The following is a 21673-nucleotide window of genomic DNA, read 5'->3' as shown; positions in this document are numbered from 1 at the left end:
TTGGAAATCCTGCATTTCTATCATCCTTATAAGAACTACTGTCATATCCATCCCTCCCTTATTTGTGCCATGTATTCCATCCATGGTTACGAGCCATTTCATCAACAACATATTCCTGAAATTATTGTTTATGCTGTAAATAACTAATAAATGTAATATTTAGTAACTCCGGCTTAACCATAGACTTGTCATACCCAATTTCTTTCTTATCTAGCCATTCACTTATTTCTCCTTTTCGCCAACTTGTTGGAAGCTTTTCTATTTGACGACTATGATAGGTAGCATTATCTAAAATTATTATTGAGCCAGGTTCAATTTTTGTTAGTATAAACAAAAACTAGGTTTCAAATTCAAAAAGAAAGCCATGTTCACTACAAATCTGTATTATTAGACGTCGGTGACTGATGGTGATCTGATGATGCTTTTAGACCCGTAGAGAGATCTTCAAGGAACGCTTATCGACTGCTTTTAATATGTAAAGTGGCATCATTGTCGATTTCCTCAGAAATTGTCTTTAACGTTGGAATGTTATTCCTAAAGAAAAATGAATGAATTTTTTGACGAATAATCCTTCGTACTTCATCATCTAAGACTATTGGTTTTCTCCCCTTGTTTCTTTGTGTTCTTCGTGAACAGCATCCGAAACATTTAATTTTTCTCGTTTCTTAACACCTTGTAGAACATTCATCACAACAATTTTTACCTCTGGAGTTACCAGGTTTGCTACATTAACCAAATGTGCCGATGTTGCAGAATTGAATTTACTGTTCTTTCAGGCGTTAGTATATCATCAATATTTGGTAATTCAGGGTACGCAGTTTAAAACATTTCGTACATTTTTGCAATGTGTAGTGATGTCTGTTGCTGTTGATGTGTGCCAATTCCACATCTTTTCTTTTTCTTTTTGCGTGTGAAAGATGCACTTTTGCCAGTTCTATGGATTAATGTTATTTGTTGCTTCGTGGAAGAGCACCTTTTTATCACATAACTTAAAGCTAGGATTTCTTCTTGCTACCTCCTCTTTTAGTTGTGCCCAGATTAGCTCGATAGGATTAAGCTCACAATGGTATGGTTGTAAGCGGTGAACAGAACTTTTGCTATAACCCACCTTGATAATTTTTTGCGTTTAGTCTTTCGTTGTCTATAATTTCCACATTTTGATTCCACTAAATCGTCAAGTGTCTCTAATAATTTTTCGATTGTGACTGCAGCATTTCTCCTTAGGTGGTTGTTTTTAGTAGGTTGCTAAAGGATTCTATCGCCAGATTGGTATTTATTCCCGAATTTCTTCTGTCACAATGGGCCCGCCCACATTTTGATCCTTTCTTCATTCTTAAAGTAATAACTACACAAAAAGAAGATACCTTAGGATGACTTAAAATGTATGATTTCATATATTTATTTATACTGCTAGATAATTAAAAAAATCTGTCTCATTTGCCCCTTGTAATTTTATTAAATATTTATTGTACAACTTCATAAATCGATCTTCATTTGTTTCATTAATTTTTCTTTTCATTTCATTTTTCATCTGTTTCTTCAAAACTGGATCCTGTATTTTCTTTTTCCCTTAAATATTCCAATTTCTTACAACATGCCAGGTACATTACAGCCGTGTTGATTGATTGCCCATTATCTTCGCCCATGTATTGTAATATTTGGCATCATCATCACTCACGAAATGGTCTGCGTTAATTGCGGTCTGCATCTTATTCTTGAGGGCACTCAAAAGGTGTTGAAAATTATCCTTATTTACCAGTCATAAAACGTCACTAACCATATAATACATACTTAAAAAAACTTCTTGAACTTGTTGGTCCAATCTGTTTGACAATAAAAATGCAATTGGAAATCCTGCATTTCTATCATCCTTATAAGAACTACTGTCATATCCATCCCTCCCTTATTTGTGCCATGTATTCCATCCATGGTTACGAGCCATTTCATCAACAACATATTCCTGAAATATGCTGTAAACATTTAATAAATTCGTTCTTTAAGGCGTTAGTATATCATCCAAATTTGGTAATTCAGGGTACGCAGCTTGAAACATTTCGTACATTTTTGCAATGTTTAGTGATGTCTGTTGTTGCTGGTGTGTGCCAATTCCACATCTTTTCTTTTTGCGTGTGAAGGATGCACTTTTGCCAGTTCTATGGAGTAACGTTATTTGTGGCTTCGTGGAAGAGCACCTTTATATCACATAACTTAAAGCTAGTATTTCTACTTGCTACCTCCTCTTTTAGTTGTGCCCAGATTAGCTAGGTAGGATTAAGCTCACAGTGGTATGATTGTAAGCGGTGAACAGAACTTTTGCTATAACCCTATCTTGATAATTTTTTGCGTTTAGTCTTTCAATGTCTATAATTTCCACATTTTGATATCCTCTAAATGATCAATTGTCTCTAATAATTTTTCGAATGTGACTGCAGCATTTCTCCTTAGGTGGTTGTTTTTTAGTAGGTTGCTAAAGGATTCTATCGCCAGATTGGTATTTATTCCCGAATTTCTTATGTAACAATGGGCCCGCCCACATTTTGATCCTTTCTTCATTCTTAAAGTAATAACTACACAAAAAGAAGATACTTAAGGATGACTTAAAATGTATGATTTCATATATTTATTTACCCTGCTAGATAATTAAAAAAATCTGTCTCATTTGCCCCTTGTAATTTTATTAAATATTTATTGTACAACTTCATAAATCGATCTTCATTTGTTTCATTAATTTTTCTTTTCATTTCATTTTTCATCTGTTTCTTCAAAACTGGATCCTGTATTTTCTTTTTCCCTTAAATATTCCAATTTCTTACAACATGCCAGGTACATTACAGCCGTGTTGATTGATTGCCCATTATCTTCGCCCATGTATTGTAATATTTGGCATCATCATCACTCACGAAATGGTCTGCGTTAATTGCGGTCTGCATCTTATTCTTGAGGGCACTCAAAAGGTGTTGAAAATTATCCTTATTTACCAGTCATAAAACGTCACTAACCATATAATACATACTTAAAAAAACTTCTTGAACTTGTTGGTCCAATCTGTTTGACAATAAAAATGCAATTGGAAATCCTGCATTTCTATCATCCTTATAAGAACTACTGTCATATCCATCCCTCCCTTATTTGTGCCATGTATTCCATCCATGGTTACGAGCCATTTCATCAACAACATATTCCTGAAATATGCTGTAAACATTTAATAAATTCGTTCTTTAAGGCGTTAGTATATCATCCAAATTTGGTAATTCAGGGTACGCAGCTTGAAACATTTCGTACATTTTTGCAATGTTTAGTGATGTCTGTTGTTGCTGGTGTGTGCCAATTCCACATTACAGGTACATTACAGCCGTGTTGATTATCCCATTGTGCCAATGGTGTGCCCATTATCTTCGCCGATGTATTGTAATATTTGGCATCATCATCACTCACGAAATGGTCTGCGTTAATTGCGGTCTGCATCTTATTCTTGAGGGCACTCAAAAGGTGTTGAAAATTATCCTTATTTACCAGTCATAAAACGTCACTAACCATATAATACATACTTAAAAAAACTTCTTGAACTTGTTGGTCCAATCTGTTTGACAATAAAAAAGCAATTGGAAATCTTGCATTTCTATCATCCTTATAAGAACTACTGTCATATCCATCCCTCCCTTATTTGTGCCATGTATTCCATCCATGGTTACGAGCCATTTCATCAACAACATATTCCTGAAATTATTGTTTATGCTGTAAATAACTAATAAATGTAATATTTAGTAACTCCGGCTTAACCATAGACTTGTCATACCCAATTTCTTTCTTATCTAGCCATTCACTTATTTCTCCTTTTCGCAAACTTGTTGGAAGCTTTTCTATTTGACGACTATGATAGGTAGCATTATCTAAAATTATTATTGAGCCAGGTTCAATTTTTGTTAGTATAAACAAAAACTAGGTTTCAAATTCAAAAAGAAAACCATGTTCACTACAAATCTGTATTATTAGACGTCGGTGACTGATGGTGATCTGATGATGCTTTTAGACCCGTAGAGAGATCTTCAAGGAACGCTTATCGACTGCTTTTAATATGTAAAGTGGCATCATTGTCGATTTCCTCAGAAATTGTCTTTAACGTTGGAATGTTATTCCTAAAGAAAAATGAATGAATTTTGTGACGAATAATCCTTCGTACTTCATCATCTAAGACTATTGGTTTTCTCCCCTTGTTTCTTTGTGTTCTTCGTGAACAGCATCCGAAACATTTAATTTTTCTCGTTTCGTAACACCTTGTAGAACATTAATCACAACAATTTTTACCTCTGGAGTTACCAGGCTTTGCTACATTAACCAAATGTGCCGATGTTGCAGAATTGAATTTACCGTTCTTTCAGGCGTTAGTATATCATCCAAATTTGGTAATTCAGTGTACGCAGTTTGAAACATTTCGTACATTTTTGCAATGTGTAGTGATGTCTGTTGCTGTTGATGTGTGCCAATTCCACATCTTTTCTTTTTCTTTTTGCGTGTGAAAGATGCACTTTTGCCAGTTCTATGGATTAATGTTATTTGTTGCTTCGTGGAAGAGCACCTTTTTATCACATAACTTAAAGCTAGTATTTCTTCTTGCTACCTCCTCTTTTAGTTGTGCCCAGATTAGCTCGATAGGATTAAGCTCACAATGGTATGGTTGTAAGCGGTGAACAGAACTTTTGCTATAACCCACCTTGATAATTTTTTGCGTTTAGTCTTTCGTTGTCTATAATTTCCACCTTTTGATATCCACTAAATCGTCAATTGTCTTTAATAATTTTTCGATTGTGACTGCAGCATTTCTCCTTAGGTGGTTGTTTTTAGTAGGTTGCTAAAGGATTCTATCGCCAGATTGGTATTTATTCCCGAATTTCTTCTGTCACATTGGGCCCGCCCACACTTTGATCCTTTCTTCATTCTTAAAGTAATAACTACACAAAAAGAAGATAGCTTAGGATGACTTAAAATGTATGATTTCATATATTTTTTTATACTGATAGATAATTAAAAAAATCTGTCTCATTTGCCCCTTGTAATTTTATTAAATATTTATTGTACAACTTCATAAATCGATCTTCATTTGTTTCATTAATTTTTCTTTTCATTTCATTTTTCATCTGTTTCTTCAAAACTGGATCCTGTATTTTCTTTTTCCCTTAAATATTCCAATTTCTTACAACATGCCAGGTACATTACAGCCGTGTTGATTGATTGCCCATTATCTTCGCCGATGTATTGTAATATTTGGCATCATCATCACTCACGAAATGGTCTGCGTTAATTGCGGTCTGCATCTTATTCTTGAGGGCACTCAAAAGGTGTTGAAAATTATCCTTATTTACCAGTCATAAAACGTCACTAACCATATAATACATACTTAAAAAAACTTCTTGAACTTGTTGGTCCAATCTGTTTGACAATAAAAAAGCAATTGGAAATCCTGCATTTCTATCATCCTTATAAGAACTACTGTCATATCCATCCCTCCCTTATTTGTGCCATGTATTCCATCCATGGTTACGAGCCATTTCATCAACAACATATTCCTGAAATTATTGTTTATGCTGTAAACAACTAATAAATTCGTTCTTTAAGGCGTTAGTATATCATCCAAATTTGGTAATTCAGGGTACGCAGCTTGAAACATTTTGTACATTTTTGCAATGTTTAGTGATGTCTGTTGTTGCTGGTGTGTGCCAATTCCACATCTTTTCTTTTTGCGTGTGAAAGATGCACTTTTGCCAGTTCTATGGAGTAACGTTATTTGTGGCTTCGTGGAAAAGCACCTTTATATCACATAACTTAAAGCTAGTATTTCTACTTGCTACCTCCTCTTTTAGTTGTGCCCAGATTAGCTAGGTAGGATTAAGCTCACAGTGGTATGAGTGTAAGCGGTGAACAGAACTTTTGCTATAACCCTATCTTGATAATTTTTTGCGTTTAGTCTTTCAATGTCTATACTTTCCACATTTTGATATCCTCTAAATGATCAATTGTCTCTAATAATTTTTCGAATGTGACTGCAGCATTTCTCCTTAGGTGGTTGTTTTTTAGTAGGTTGCTAAAGGATTCTATCGCCAGATTGGTATTTATTCCCGAATTTCTTCTGTCACAATGGGCCCGCCCACATTTTGATCCTTTCTTCATTCTTAAAGTAATAACTACACAAAAAGAAGATAGCTTAGGATGACTTAAAATGTATGATTTTATATATTTATTTATACTGATAGATAATTAAAAAAATCTGTCCCATTTGCCCCTTGTAATTTTATTAAATATTTATTGTACAACTTCATAAATCGATCTTCATTTGTTTCATTAATTTTTCTTTTCATTTCATTTTTCATCTGTTTCTTCAAAACTGGATCCTGTATTTTCTTTTTCCCTTAAATATTCCAATTTCTTACAACATGCCAGGTACATTACAGCCGTGTTGATTGATTGCCCATTATCTTCGCCGATGTATTGTAATATTTGGCATCATCATCACTCACGAAATGGTCTGCGTTAATTGCGGTCTGCATCTTATTCTTGAGGGCACTCAAAAGGTGTTGAAAATTATCCTTATTTACCAGTCATAAAACGTCACTAACCATATAATACATACTTAAAAAAACTTCTTGAACTTGTTGGTCCAATCTGTTTGACAATTAAAGAGCAATTGGAAATCCTGCATTTCTATCATCCTTATAAGAACTACTGTCATATCCATCCCTCCCTTATTTGTGCCATGTATTCCATCCATGGTTACGAGCCATTTCATCAACAACATATTCCTGAAATTATTGTTTATGCTGTAAACAACTAATAAATTCGTTCTTTAAGGCGTTAGTATATCATCCAAATTTGGTAATTCAGGGTACGCAGCTTGAAACATTTCGTACATTTTTGCAATGTTTAGTGATGTCTGTTGTTGCTGGTGTGTGCCAATTCCACATCTTTTCTTTTTGCGTGTGAAAGATGCACTTTTGCCAGTTCTATGGAGTAACGTTATTTGTGGCTTCGTGGAAGAGCACCTTTATATCACATAACTTAAAGCTAGTATTTCTACTTGCTACCTCCTCTTTTAGTTGTGCCCAGATTAGCTAGATAGGATTAAGCTCACAGTGGTATGATTGTAAGCGGTGAACAGAACTTTTGCTATAACCCTATCTTGATAATTTTTTGCGTTTAGTCTTTCAATGTCTATAATTTCCACATTTTAATATCCTCTAAATGGTCAATTGTCTCTAATAATTTTTCGAATGTGACTGCAGCATTTCTCCTTAGGTGGTTGTTTTTTAGTAGGTTGCTAAAGGATTCTATCGCCAGATTGGTATTTATTCCCGAATTTTTTATGTAACAATGGGCCCGCCCACATTTTGATCCTTTCTTCATTCTTAAAGTAATAACTACACAAAAAGAAGATACTTAAGGATGACTTAAAATGTATGATTTCATATATTTATTTACCCTGCTAGATAATTAAAAAAATCTGTCTCATTTGCCCATTGTAATTTTATTAAATATTTATTGTACAACTTCATAAATTGATCTTCATTTGTTTCATTAATTTTTCTTTTCATTTCATTTTTCATCTGTTTCTTCAAAACTGGATCCTGTATTTTCTTTTTCCCTTAAATATTCCAATTTCTTACAACATGCCAGGTACATTACAGCCGTGTTGATTATCCCATTGTGCCAATGGTGTGCCCATTATCTTCGCCGATGTATTGTAATATTTGGCATCATCATCACTCACGAAATGGTCTGCGTTAATTGCGGTCTGCATCTTATTCTTGAGGGCACTCAAAAGGTGTTGAAAATTATCCTTATTTACCAGTCATAAAACGTCACTAACCATATAATACATACTTAAAAAAACTTCTTGAACTTGTTGGTCCAATCTGTTTGACAATAAAAAAGCAATTGGAAATCCTGCATTTCTATCATCCTTATAAGAACTACTGTCATATCCATCCCTCCCTTATTTGTGCCATGTATTCCATCCATGGTTACGAGCCATTTCATCAACAACATATTCCTGAAATTATTGTTTATGCTGTAAATAACTAATAAATGTAATATTTAGTAACTCCGGCTTAACCATAGACTTCTCATACCCAATTTCTTTCTTATCTAGCCATTCACTTATTTCTCCTTTTCGCCAACTTGTTGGAAGCTTTTCTATTTGACGACTATGATAGGTAGCATTATCTAAAATTATTATTGAGCCAGGTTCAATTTTTGTTAGTATAAACAAAAACTAGGTTTCAAATTCAAAAAGAAAACCATGTTCACTACAAATCTGTATTATTAGACGTCGGTGACTGATGGTGATCTGATGATGCTTTTAGACCCGTAGAGAGATCTTCAAGGAACGCTTATCGACTGCTTTTAATATGTAAAGTGGCATCATTGTCGATTTCCTCAGAAATTGTCTTTAACGTTGGAATGTTATTCCTAAAGAAAAATGAATGAATTTTGTGACGAATAATCCTTCGTACTTCATCATCTAAGACTATTGGTTTTCTCCCCTTGTTTCTTTGTGTTCTTCGTGAACAGCATCCGAAACATTTAATTTTTCTCGTTTCGTAACACCTTGTAGAACATTAATCACAACAATTTTTACCTCTGGAGTTACCAGGCTTTGCTACATTAACCAAATGTGCCGATGTTGCAGAATTGAATTTACCGTTCTTTCAGGCGTTAGTATATCATCCAAATTTGGTAATTCAGTGTACGCAGTTTGAAACATTTCGTACATTTTTGCAATGTGTAGTGATGTCTGTTGCTGTTGATGTGTGCCAATTCCACATCTTTTCTTTTTCTTTTTGCGTGTGAAAGATGCACTTTTGCCAGTTCTATGGATTAATGTTATTTGTTGCTTCGTGGAAGAGCACCTTTTTATCACATAACTTAAAGCTAGTATTTCTTCTTGCTACCTCCTCTTTTAGTTGTGCCCAGATTAGCTCGATAGGATTAAGCTCACAATGGTATGGTTGTAAGCGGTGAACAGAACTTTTGCTATAACCCACCTTGATAATTTTTTGCGTTTAGTCTTTCGTTGTCTATAATTTCCACCTTTTGATATCCACTAAATCGTCAATTGTCTTTAATAATTTTTCGATTGTGACTGCAGCATTTCTCCTTAGGTGGTTGTTTTTAGTAGGTTGCTAAAGGATTTTATCGCCAGATTGGTATTTATTCCCGAATTTCTTCTGTCACATTGGGCCCGCCCACACTTTGATCCTTTCTTCATTCTTAAAGTAATAACTACACAAAAAGAAGATACTTAAGGATGACTTAAAATGTATGATTTCATATATTTATTTATACTGATAGATAATTAAAAAAATCTGTCTCATTTGCCCCTTGTAATTTTATTAAATATTTATTGTATAACTTCATAAATCGATCTTCATTTGTTTCATTAATTTTTCTTTTCATTTCATTTTTCATCTGTTTCTTCAAAACTGGATCCTGTATTTTCTTTTTCCCTTAAATATTCCAATTTCTTACAACATGCCAGGTACATTACAGCCGTGTTGATTGATTGCCCATTATCTTCGCCGATGTATTGTAATATTTGGCATCATCATCACTCACGAAATGGTCTGCGTTAATTGCGGTCTGCATCTTATTCTTGAGGGCACTCAAAAGGTGTTGAAAATTATCCTTATTTACCAGTCATAAAACGTCACTAACCATATAATACATACTTAAAAAAACTTCTTGAACTTGTTGGTCCAATCTGTTTGACAATAAAAAAGCAATTGGAAATCCTGCATTTCTATCATCCTTATAAGAACTACTGTCATATCCATCCCTCCCTTATTTGTGCCATGTATTCCATCCATGGTTACGAGCCATTTCATCAACAACATATTCCTGAAATTATTGTTTATGCTGTAAACAACTAATAAATTCGTTCTTTAAGGCGTTAGTATATCATCCAAATTTGGTAATTCAGGGTACGCAGCTTGAAACATTTCGTACATTTTTGCAATGTTTAGTGATGTCTGTTGTTGCTGGTGTGTGCCAATTCCACATCTTTTCTTTTTGCGTGTGAAAGATGCACTTTTGCCAGTTCTATGGAGTAACGTTATTTGTGGCTTCGTGGAAAAGCACCTTTATATCACATAACTTAAAGCTAGTATTTCTACTTGCTACCTCCTCTTTTAGTTGTGCCCAGATTAGCTAGGTAGGATTAAGCTCACAGTGGTATGAGTGTAAGCGGTGAACAGAACTTTTGCTATAACCCTATCTTGATAATTTTTTGCGTTTAGTCTTTCAATGTCTATACTTTCCACATTTTGATATCCTCTAAATGATCAATTGTCTCTAATAATTTTTCGAATGTGACTGCAGCATTTCTCCTTAGGTGGTTGTTTTTTAGTAGGTTGCTAAAGGATTCTATCGCCAGATTGGTATTTATTCCCGAATTTCTTCTGTCACAATGGGCCCGCCCACATTTTGATCCTTTCTTCATTCTTAAAGTAATAACTACACAAAAAGAAGATAGCTTAGGATGACTTAAAATGTATGATTTTATATATTTATTTATACTGATAGATAATTAAAAAAATCTGTCTCATTTGCCCCTTGTAATTTTATTAAATATTTATTGTACAACTTCATAAATCGATCTTCATTTGTTTCATTAATTTTTCTTTTCATTTCATTTTTCATCTGTTTCTTCAAAACTGGATCCTGTATTTTCTTTTTCCCTTAAATATTCCAATTTCTTACAACATGCCAGGTACATTACAGCCGTGTTGATTGATTGCCCATTATCTTCGCCGATGTATTGTAATATTTGGCATCATCATCACTCACGAAATGGTCTGCGTTAATTGCGGTCTGCATCTTATTCTTGAGGGCACTCAAAAGGTGTTGAAAATTATCCTTATTTACCAGTCATAAAACGTCACTAACCATATAATACATACTTAAAAAAACTTCTTGAACTTGTTGGTCCAATCTGTTTGACAATTAAAAAGCAATTGGAAATCCTGCATTTCTATCATCCTTATAAGAACTACTGTCATATCCATCCCTCCCTTATTTGTGCCATGTATTCCATCCATGGTTACGAGCCATTTCATCAACAACATATTCCTGAAATTATTGTTTATGCTGTAAACAACTAATAAATTCGTTCTTTAAGGCGTTAGTATATCATCCAAATTTGGTAATTCAGGGTACGCAGCTTGAAACATTTCGTACATTTTTGCAATGTTTAGTGATGTCTGTTGTTGCTGGTGTGTGCCAATTCCACATCTTTTCTTTTTGCGTGTGAAAGATGCACTTTTGCCAGTTCTATGGAGTAACGTTATTTGTGGCTTCGTGGAAAAGCACCTTTATATCACATAACTTAAAGCTAGTATTTCTACTTGTTACCTCCTCTTTTAGTTGTGCCCAGATTAGCTAGGTAGGATTAAGCTCACAGTGGTATGAGTGTAAGCGGTGAACAGAACTTTTGCTATAACCCTATCTTGATAATTTTTTGCGTTTAGTCTTTCAATGTCTATACTTTCCACATTTTGATATCCTCTAAATGATCAATTGTCTCTAATAATTTTTCGAATGTGACTGCAGCATTTCTCCTTAGGTGGTTGTTTTTTAGTAGGTTGCTAAAGGATTCTATCGCCAGATTGGTATTTATTCCCGAATTTCTTCTGTCACAATGGGCCCGCCCACATTTTGATCCTTTCTTCATTCTTAAAGTAATAACTACACAAAAAGAAGATAGCTTAGGATGACTTAAAATGTATGATTTTATATATTTATTTATACTGATAGATAATTAAAAAAATCTGTCTCATTTGCCCCTTGTAATTTTATTAAATATTTATTGTACAACTTCATAAATCGATCTTCATTTGTTTCATTAATTTTTCTTTTCATTTCATTTTTCATCTGTTTCTTCAAAACTGGATCCTGTATTTTCTTTTTCCCTTAAATATTCCAATTTCTTACAACATGCCAGGTACATTACAGCCGTGTTGATTGATTGCCCATTATCTTCGCCGATGTATTGTAATATTTGGCATCATCATCACCCACGAAATGGTCTGCGTTAATTGCGGTCTGCATCTTATTCTTGAGGGCACTCAAAAGGTGTTGAAAATTATCCTTATTTACCAGTCATAAAACGTCACTAACCATATAATACATACTTAAAAAAACTTCTTGAACTTGTTGGTCCAATCTGTTTGACAATTAAAAAGCAATTGGAAATCCTGCATTTCTATCATCCTTATAAGAACTACTGTCATATCCATCCCTCCCTTATTTGTGCCATGTATTCCATCCATGGTTACGAGCCATTTCATCAACAACATATTCCTGAAATTATTGTTTATGCTGTAAACAACTAATAAATTCGTTCTTTAAGGCGTTAGTATATCATCCAAATTTGGTAATTCAGGGTACGCAGCTTGAAACATTTCGTACATTTTTGCAATGTTTAGTGATGTCTGTTGTTGCTGGTGTGTGCCAATTCCACATCTTTTCTTTTTGCGTGTGAAAGATGCACTTTTGCCAGTTCTATGGAGTAACGTTATTTGTGGCTTCGTGGAAGAGCACCTTTATATCACATAACGTAAAGCTAGTATTTCTACTTGCTACCTCCTCTTTTAGTTGTGCCCAGATTAGCTAGGTAGGATTAAGCTCACAGTGGTATGATTGTAAGCGGTGAACAGAACTTTTGCTATAAGCCTATCTTGATAATTTTTTGCGTTTAGTCTTTCAATGTCTATAATTTCCACATTTTGATATCCTCTAAATGATCAATTGTCTCTAATAATTTTTCGAATGTGACTGCAGCATTTCTCCTTAGGTGGTTGTTTTTTAGTAGGTTGCTAAAGGATTCTATCGCCAGATTGGTATTTATTCCCGAATTTCTTATGTAACAATGGGCCCGCCCACATTTTGATCCTTTCTTCATTCTTAAAGTAATAACTACACAAAAAGAAGATACTTAAGGATGACTTAAAATGTATGATTTCATATATTTATTTACCCTGCTAGATAATTAAAAAAATCTGTCTCATTTGCCCCATGTAATTTTATTAAATATTTATTGTACAACTTCATAAATCGATCTTCATTTGTTTCATTAATTTTTCTTTTCATTTCATTTTTCATCTGTTTCTTCAAAACTGGATCCTGTATTTTCTTTTTCCCTTAAATATTCCAATTTCTTACAACATGCCAGGTTCATTACAGCCGTGTTGATTATCCCATTGTGCCATTGGTGTGCCCATTATCTTCGCCGATGTATTGTAATATTTGGCATCATCATCACTCACGAAATGGTCTGCGTTAATTGCGGTCTGCATCTTATTCTTGAGGGCACTCAAAAGGTGTTGAAAATTATCCTTATTTACCAGTCATAAAACGTCACTAACCATATAATACATACTTAAAAAAACTTCTTGAACTTGTTGGTCCAATCTGTTTGACAATTAAAAAGCAATTGGAAATCCTGCATTTGTATCATCCTTATAAGAACTACTGTCATATCCATCCCTCCCTTATTTGTGCCATGTATTCCATCCATGGTTACGAGCCATTTCATCAACAACATATTCCTGAAATTATTGTTTATGCTGTAAATAACTAATAAATGTAATATTTAGTAACTCCGGCTTAACCATAGACTTGTCATACCCAATTTCTTTCTTATCTAGCCATTCACTTATTTCTCCTTTTCGCAAACTTGTTGGAAGCTTTTCTATTTGACGACTATGATAGGTAGCATTATCTAAAATTATTATTGAGCCAGGTTCAATTTTTGTTAGTATAAACAAAAACTAGGTTTCAAATTCACCATGTTCACTACAAATCTGTATTATTAGACGTCGGTGACTGATGGTGATCTGATGATGCTTTTAGACCCGTAGAGAGATCTTCAAGGAACGCTTATCGACTGCTTTTAATATGTAAAGTGGCATCATTGTCGATTTCCTCAGAAATTGTCTTTAACGTTGGAATGTTATTCCTAAAGAAAAATGAATGAATTTTTTGACGAATAATCCTTCGTACTTCATCATCTAAGACTATTGGTTTTCTCCCCTTGTTTCTTTGTGTTCTTCGTGAACAGCATCCGAAACATTTAATTTTTCTCGTTTCTTAACACCTTGTAGAACATTCATCACAACAATTTTTACCTCTGGAGTTACCAGGTTTGCTACATTAACCAAATGTGCCGATGTTGCAGAATTGAATTTACTGTTCTTTCAGGCGTTAGTATATCATCCAAATTTGGTAATTCAGGGTACGCAGTTTGAAACATTTCGTACATTTTTGCAATGTGTAGTGATGTCTGTTGCTGTTGATGTGTGCCAATTCCACATCTTTTCTTTTTCTTTTTGCGTGTGAAAGATGCACTTTTGCCAGTTCTATGGATTAATGTTATTTGTTGCTTCGTGGAAGAGCACCTTTTTATCACATAACTTAAAGCTAGTATTTCTTCTTGCTACCTCCTCTTTTAGTTGTGCCCAGATTAGCTCGATAGGATTAAGCTCACAATGGTATGGTTGTAAGCGGTGAACAGAACTTTTGCTATAACCCACCTTGATAATTTTTTGCGTTTAGTCTTTCGTTGTCTATAATTTCCACATTTTGATTCCACTAAATCGTCAAGTGTCTCTAATAATTTTTCGATTGTGACTGCAGCATTTCTCCTTAGGTGGTTGTTTTTAGTAGGTTGCTAAAGGATTCTATCGCCAGATTGGTATTTATTCCCGAATTTCTTCTGTCACAATGGGCCCGCCCACATTTTGATCCTTTCTTCATTCTTAAAGTAATAACTACACAAAAAGAAGATACCTTAGGATGACTTAAAATGTATGATTTCATATATTATATATATATATATATATATATATATATATATATATATATATATATATATATATATATATATATATATATATATATATATATATATTCATATATATAATCTGTCTCATTTGCCCCTTGTAATTTTATTAAATATTTATTGTACAACTTCATAAATCGATCTTCATTTGTTTCATTAATTTTTCTTTTCATTTCATTTTTCATCTGTTTCTTCAAAACTGGATCCTGTATTCTCTTTTTCCCTTAAATATTCCAATTTCTTACAACATGCCAGGTACATTACAGCCGTGTTGATTGATTGCCCATTATCTTCGGCCATGTATTGTAATATTTGGCATCATCATCACTCACGAAATGGTCTGCGTTAATTGCGGTCTGCATCTTATTCTTGAGGGCACTCAAAAGGTATTGAAAATTATCCTTATTTACCAGTCGTAAAACGTCACTAACCATATAATACATACTTAAAAAAACTTCTTGAACTTGTTTGTCCAATCTGTTTGACAATAAAAATGCTATTGAAAATCCTGCATTTCTATCATCCTTATAAGAACTACTGTCATATCCATCCCTCCCTTATTTGTGCCATGTATTCCATCCATGGTTACGAGCCATTTCATCAACAACATATTCCTGAAATATGCTGTAAACATTTAATAAATTCGTTCTTTAAGGCGTTAGTATATCATCCAAATTTGGTAATTCAGGGTACGCAGCTTGAAACATTTCGTACATTTTTGCAATGTTTAGTGATGTCTGTTGTTGCTGGTGTGTGCCAATTCCACATCTTTTCTTTTTCTTTTTGCGTGTGAAAGATGCACTTTTGCCAGTTCTATGGATTAATGTTATTTGTTGCTTCGTGGAAGAGCACCTTTTTATCACATAACTTAAAGCTAGTATTTCTTCTTGCTACCTCCTCTTTTAGTTGTGCCCAGATTAGCTCGATAGGATTAAGCTCACAATGGTATGGTTGTAAGCGGTGAACAGAACTTTTGCTATAACCCACCTTGATAATTTTTTGCGTTTAGTCTTTCGTTGTCTATAATTTCCACCTTTTGATATCCACTAAATCGTCAATTGTCTCTAATAATTTTTCGATTGTGACTGCAGCATTTCTCACTAGGTGGTTGTTTTTTAGTAGGTTGCTAAAGGATTCTATCGCCAGATTGGTATTTATTCCCGAATTTCTTCTGTCACAATGGGCCCGCCCACATTTTGATCCTTTCTTCATTCTTAAAGTAATAACTACACAAAAAGAAGATAGCTTAGGATGACTTAAAATGTATGATTTTATATATTTATTTATACTGATAGATAATTAAAAAAATCTGTCTCATTTGCCCCTTGTAATTTTATTAAATATTTATTGTACAACTTCATAAATCGATCTTCATTTGTTTCATTAATTTTTCTTTTCATTTCATTTTTCATCTGTTTCTTCAAAACTGGATCCTGTATTTTCTTTTTCCCTTAAATATTCCAATTTCTTACAACATGCCAGGTACATTACAGCCGTGTTGATTGATTGCCCATTATCTTCGCCGATGTATTGTAATATTTGGCATCATCATCACTCACGAAATGGTCTGCGTTAATTGCGGTCTGCATCTTATTCTTGAGGGCACTCAAAAGGTGTTGAAAATTATCCTTATTTACCAGTCATAAAACGTCACTAACCATATAATACATACTTAAAAAAACTTCTTGAACTTGTTGGTCCAATCTGTTTGACAATTAAAGAGCAATTGGAAATCCTGCATTTCTATCATCCTTATAAGAACTACTGTCATATCCATCCCTCCCTTATTTGTGCCATGTATTCCATCCATGGTTACGAGCCATTTCATCAACAACATATTCCTGAAATTATTGTTTATGCTGTAAACAACTAATAAATTCGTTCTTTAAGGCGTTAGTATATCATCCAAATTTGGTAATTCAGGGTACGCAGCTTGAAACATTTCGTACATTTTTGCAATGTTTAGTGATGTCTGTTGTTGCTGGTGTGTGCCAATTCCACATCTTTTCTTTTTGCGTGTGAAAGATGCACTTTTGCCAGTTCTATGGAGTAACGTTATTTGTGGCTTCGTGGAAGAGCACCTTTATATCACATAACGTAAAGCTAGTATTTCTACTTGCTACCTCCTCTTTTAGTTGTGCCCAGATTAGCTAGGTAGGATTAAGCTCACAGTGGTATGATTGTAAGCGGTGAACAGAACTTTTGCTATAAGCCTATCTTGATAATTTTTTGCGTTTAGTCTTTCAATGTCTATAATTTCCACATTTTGATATCCTCTAAATGATCAATTGTCTCTAATAATTTTTCGAATGTGACTGCAGCATTTCTCCTTAGGTGGTTGTTTTTTAGTAGGTTGCTAAAGGATTCTATCGCCAGATTGGTATTTATTCCCGAATTTCTTATGTAACAATGGGCCCGCCCACATTTTGATCCTTTCTTCATTCTTAAAGTAATAACTACACAAAAAGAAGATACTTAAGGATGACTTAAAATGTATGATTTCATATATTTATTTACCCTGCTAGATAATTAAAAAAATCTGTCTCATTTGCCCCTTGTAATTTTATTAAATATTTATTGTACAACTTCATAAATCGATCTTCATTTGTTTCATTAATTTTTCTTTTCATTTCATTTTTCATCTGTTTCTTCAAAACTGGATCCTGTATTTTCTTTTTCCCTTAAATATTCCAATCTCTTACAACATGCCAGGTACATTACAGCCGTGTTGATTATCCCATTGTGCCATTGGTGTGCCCATTATCTTCGCCGATGTATTGTAATATTTGGCATCATCATCACTCACGAAATGGTCTGCGTTAATTGCGGTCTGCATCTTATTCTTGAGGGCACTCAAAAGGTGTTGAAAATTATCCTTATTTACCAGTCATAAAACGTCACTAACCATATAATACATACTTAAAAAAACTTCTTGAACTTGTTGGTCCAATCTGTTTGACAACTAAAAAGCAATTGGAAATCCTGCATTTGTATCATCCTTATAAGAACTACTGTCATATCCATCCCTCCCTTATTTGTGCCATGTATTCCATCCATGGTTACGAGCCATTTCATCAACAACATATTCCTGAAATTATTGTTTATGCTGTAAATAACTAATAAATGTAATATTTAGTAACTCCGGCTTAACCATAGACTTGTCATACCCAATTTCTTTCTTATCTAGCCATTCACTTATTTCTCCTTTTCGCAAACTTGTTGGAAGCTTTTCTATTTGACGACTATGATAGGTAGCATTATCTAAAATTATTATTGAGCCAGGTTCAATTTTTGTTAGTATAAACAAAAACTAGGTTTCAAATTCACCATGTTCACTACAAATCTGTATTATTAGACGTCGGTGACTGATGGTGATCTGATGATGCTTTTAGACCCGTAGAGAGATCTTCAAGGAACGCTTATCGACTGCTTTTAATATGTAAAGTGGCATCATTGTCGATTTCCTCAGAAATTGTCTTTAACGTTGGAATGTTATTCCTAAAGAAAAATGAATGAATTTTTTGACGAATAATCCTTCGTACTTCATCATCTAAGACTATTGGTTTTCTCCCCTTGTTTCTTTGTGTTCTTCGTGAACAGCATCCGAAACATTTAATTTTTCTCGTTTCGTAACACCTTGTAGAACATTCATCACAACAATTTTTACCTCTGGAGTTACCAGGCTTTGCTACATTAACCAAATGTGCCGATGTTGCAGAATTGAATTTACTGTTCTTTCAGGCGTTAGTATATCATCCAAATTGGGTAATTCAGGGTACGCAGTTTGAAACATTTCGTACATTTTTGCAATGTGTAGTGATGTCTGTTGCTGTTGATGTGTGCCAATTCCACATCTTTTCTTTTTCTTTTTGCGTGTGAAAGATGCACTTTTGCCATTTCTATGGATTAATGTTATTTGTTGCTTCGTGGAAGAGCACCTTTTTATCACATAACTTAAAGCTAGTATTTCTTCTTGCTACCTCCCCTTTTAGTTGTGCCCAGATTAGCTCGATAGAATTAAGCTCACAATGGTATGGTTGTAAGCGGTGAACAGAACTTTTGCTATAACCCACCTTGATAATTTTTTGCGTTTAGTCTTTCGTTGTCTATAATTTCCACATTTTGATTCCACTAAATCGTCAATTGTCTCTAATAATTTTTCGATTGTGACTGCATTTCTCCTTAGGTGGTTGTTTTTAGTAGGTTGCTAAAGGATTCTATCGCCAGATTGGTATTTATTCCCGAATTTCTTCTGTCACAATGGGCCCGCCCACATTTTGATCCTTTCTTCATTCTTATAGTAATAACTACACAAAAAGAAGATACCTTAGGATGACTTAAAATGTATGATTTCATATATTTATTTATACTGCTAGATAATTAAAAAAATCTGTCTCATTTGCCCCTTGTAATTTTATTAAATATTTATTGTACAACTTCATCAATCGATCTTTATTTGTTTCATTAATTTTTCTTTTCATTTCATTTTTCATTTGTTTCTTCAAAACTGGATCCTGTATTTTCTTTTTCCCTTAAATATTCCAATTTCTTACAACATGCGAGGTACATTAAAGCCGTGTTGATTGATTGCCCATTATCTTCGCCCATGTATTGTAATATTTGGCATCATCATCACTCACGAAATGGTCTGCGTTAATTGCGGTCTGCATCTTATTCTTGAGGGCACTCAAAAGGTGTTGAAAATTATCCTTATTTACCAGTCATAAAACGTCACTACCCATATAATACATACTTAAAAAAACTTCTTGAACTTGTTGGTCCAATCTGTTTGACAATAAAAAAGCAATTGGAAATCCTGCATTTCTATCATCCTTATAAGAACTACTGTCATATCCATCCCTCCCTTATTTGTGCCATGTATTCCATCCATGATTACGAGCCATTTCATCAACAACATATTCCTGAAATTATTGTTTATGCTGTAAATAACTAATAAATGTAATATTTAGTAACTCCGGCTTAACCATAGACTTGTCATACCCAATTTCTTTCTTATTTAGCCATTCACTTATTTCTCCTTTTCGCCAACTTGTTGGAAGCTTTTATATTTGACGACTATGATAGGTAGCATTATCTAAAATTATTATTGAGCCAGGTTCAATTTTTGTTGGTATAAACAAAAACTAGGTTTCAAATTCAAAAAGAAAACCATGTTCACTACAAATCTGTATTATTAGACGTCGGTGACTGATCGTGATCTGATGATGCTTTTAGACCCGTAGAGAGATCTTCAAGGAACGCTTATCGACTGCTTTTAATATGTAAAGTGGCATCATTGTCGATTTTCTCAGAAATTGTCTTTAACGTTGGAATGTTATTCCTAAAGAAAAATGAATGAATTTTTTGACGAATAATCCTTCGTACTTCATCATCTAAGACTATTGGTTTTCTCCCCTTGTTTCTTTATGTTCTTCGTGAACAGCATCCGAAACATTTAATTTTTCTCGTTTTGTAACACCTTGTAGAACATTCATTACACAAATTTTTACCTCTGGAGTTACCAGGCTTTGCTACATTAACCAAATGTGCCGATGTTGCAGAATTGAATTTACCGTTCTTTCAGGCGTTAGTATATCATCCAAATTTGGTAATTCAGTGTACGCAGTTTGAAACATTTCGTACATTTTTGCAATGTGTAGTGATGTCTATTGCTGTTAATGTATGCCAATTCCACATCTTTTCTTTTTCTTTTTGCGTGTGAAAGATGCACTTTTGCCAGTTCTATGAATTAATGTTATTTGTGGCTTCGTGGAAGAGCACCTTTATATTACTTAACTTAAAGCTAGTATTTCTACTTGCTACCTCCTCTTTTAGTTGTGCCCAGATTAGCTAGATAGGATTAAGCTCACAATGGTATGATTGTAAGCGGTGAACAGAACTTTTGCTATAACCCTATCTTGATAATTTTTTGCGTTTAGTCTTTCGTTGTCTATATTTTCCACATTTTGATATCCACTAAATCGTCAATTGTCTCTAATAATTTTTCGATTGTGACTGCAGCATTTCTCCTTAGGTGGTTGTTTTTAGTAGGTTGCTAAAGGATTCTATCGCCAGATTGGTATTTATTCCCGAATTTCTTCTGTAACAATGGGCCCGCCCACATTTTGATCCTTTCTTCATTCTTAAAGTAATAACTACACAAAAAGAAGATACTTAAGGATGACTTAAAATGTATGATTTCATATATTTATTTATACTGCTAGATAATTAAAAAAATCTGTCTCATTTGCCCCTTGTAATTTTATTAAATATTTATTGTACAACTTCATAAATCGATCTTCATTTGTTTTATTAATTTTTCTTTTAATTTCATTTTTCATCTGTTTCTTCAAAACTGGATCCTGTATTTTCTTTTTCCCTTAAATATTCCAATTTCTTACAACATGCCAGGTACATTACAGCCGTGTTGATTGATTGCCCATTATCTGCGCCCATGTATTGTAATATTTGGCATCATCATCACTCACGAAATGGTCTGCGTTAATTGCGGTCTGCATCTTATTCTTGAGGGCACTCAAAAGGTGTTGAAAATTATCCTTATTTACCAGTCATAAAACGTCACTAACCATATAATACATACTTAAAAAAACTTCTTGAACTTGTTGGTCCAATCTGTTTGACAATAAAAAAGCAATTGGAAATTGTAACAAAAACAAATGAGGAAGGATGTAACAAAACAAATAAATTAAAGCTGGCTAGCTGAATGTGCCGGAGAGTGACTACTTAACACTCAAAGGAGGATTCGGCAAATTTGCATGCCCCACA

This window comes from Diabrotica undecimpunctata, chromosome 9 (assembly GCF_040954645.1).
Source record: "Diabrotica undecimpunctata isolate CICGRU chromosome 9, icDiaUnde3, whole genome shotgun sequence".
Lineage (NCBI taxonomy): Eukaryota > Metazoa > Arthropoda > Insecta > Coleoptera > Chrysomelidae > Diabrotica > Diabrotica undecimpunctata.
The sequence above is the reverse complement of the archived record's forward strand: the minus strand, read 5'-3'. Positions refer to the sequence as shown.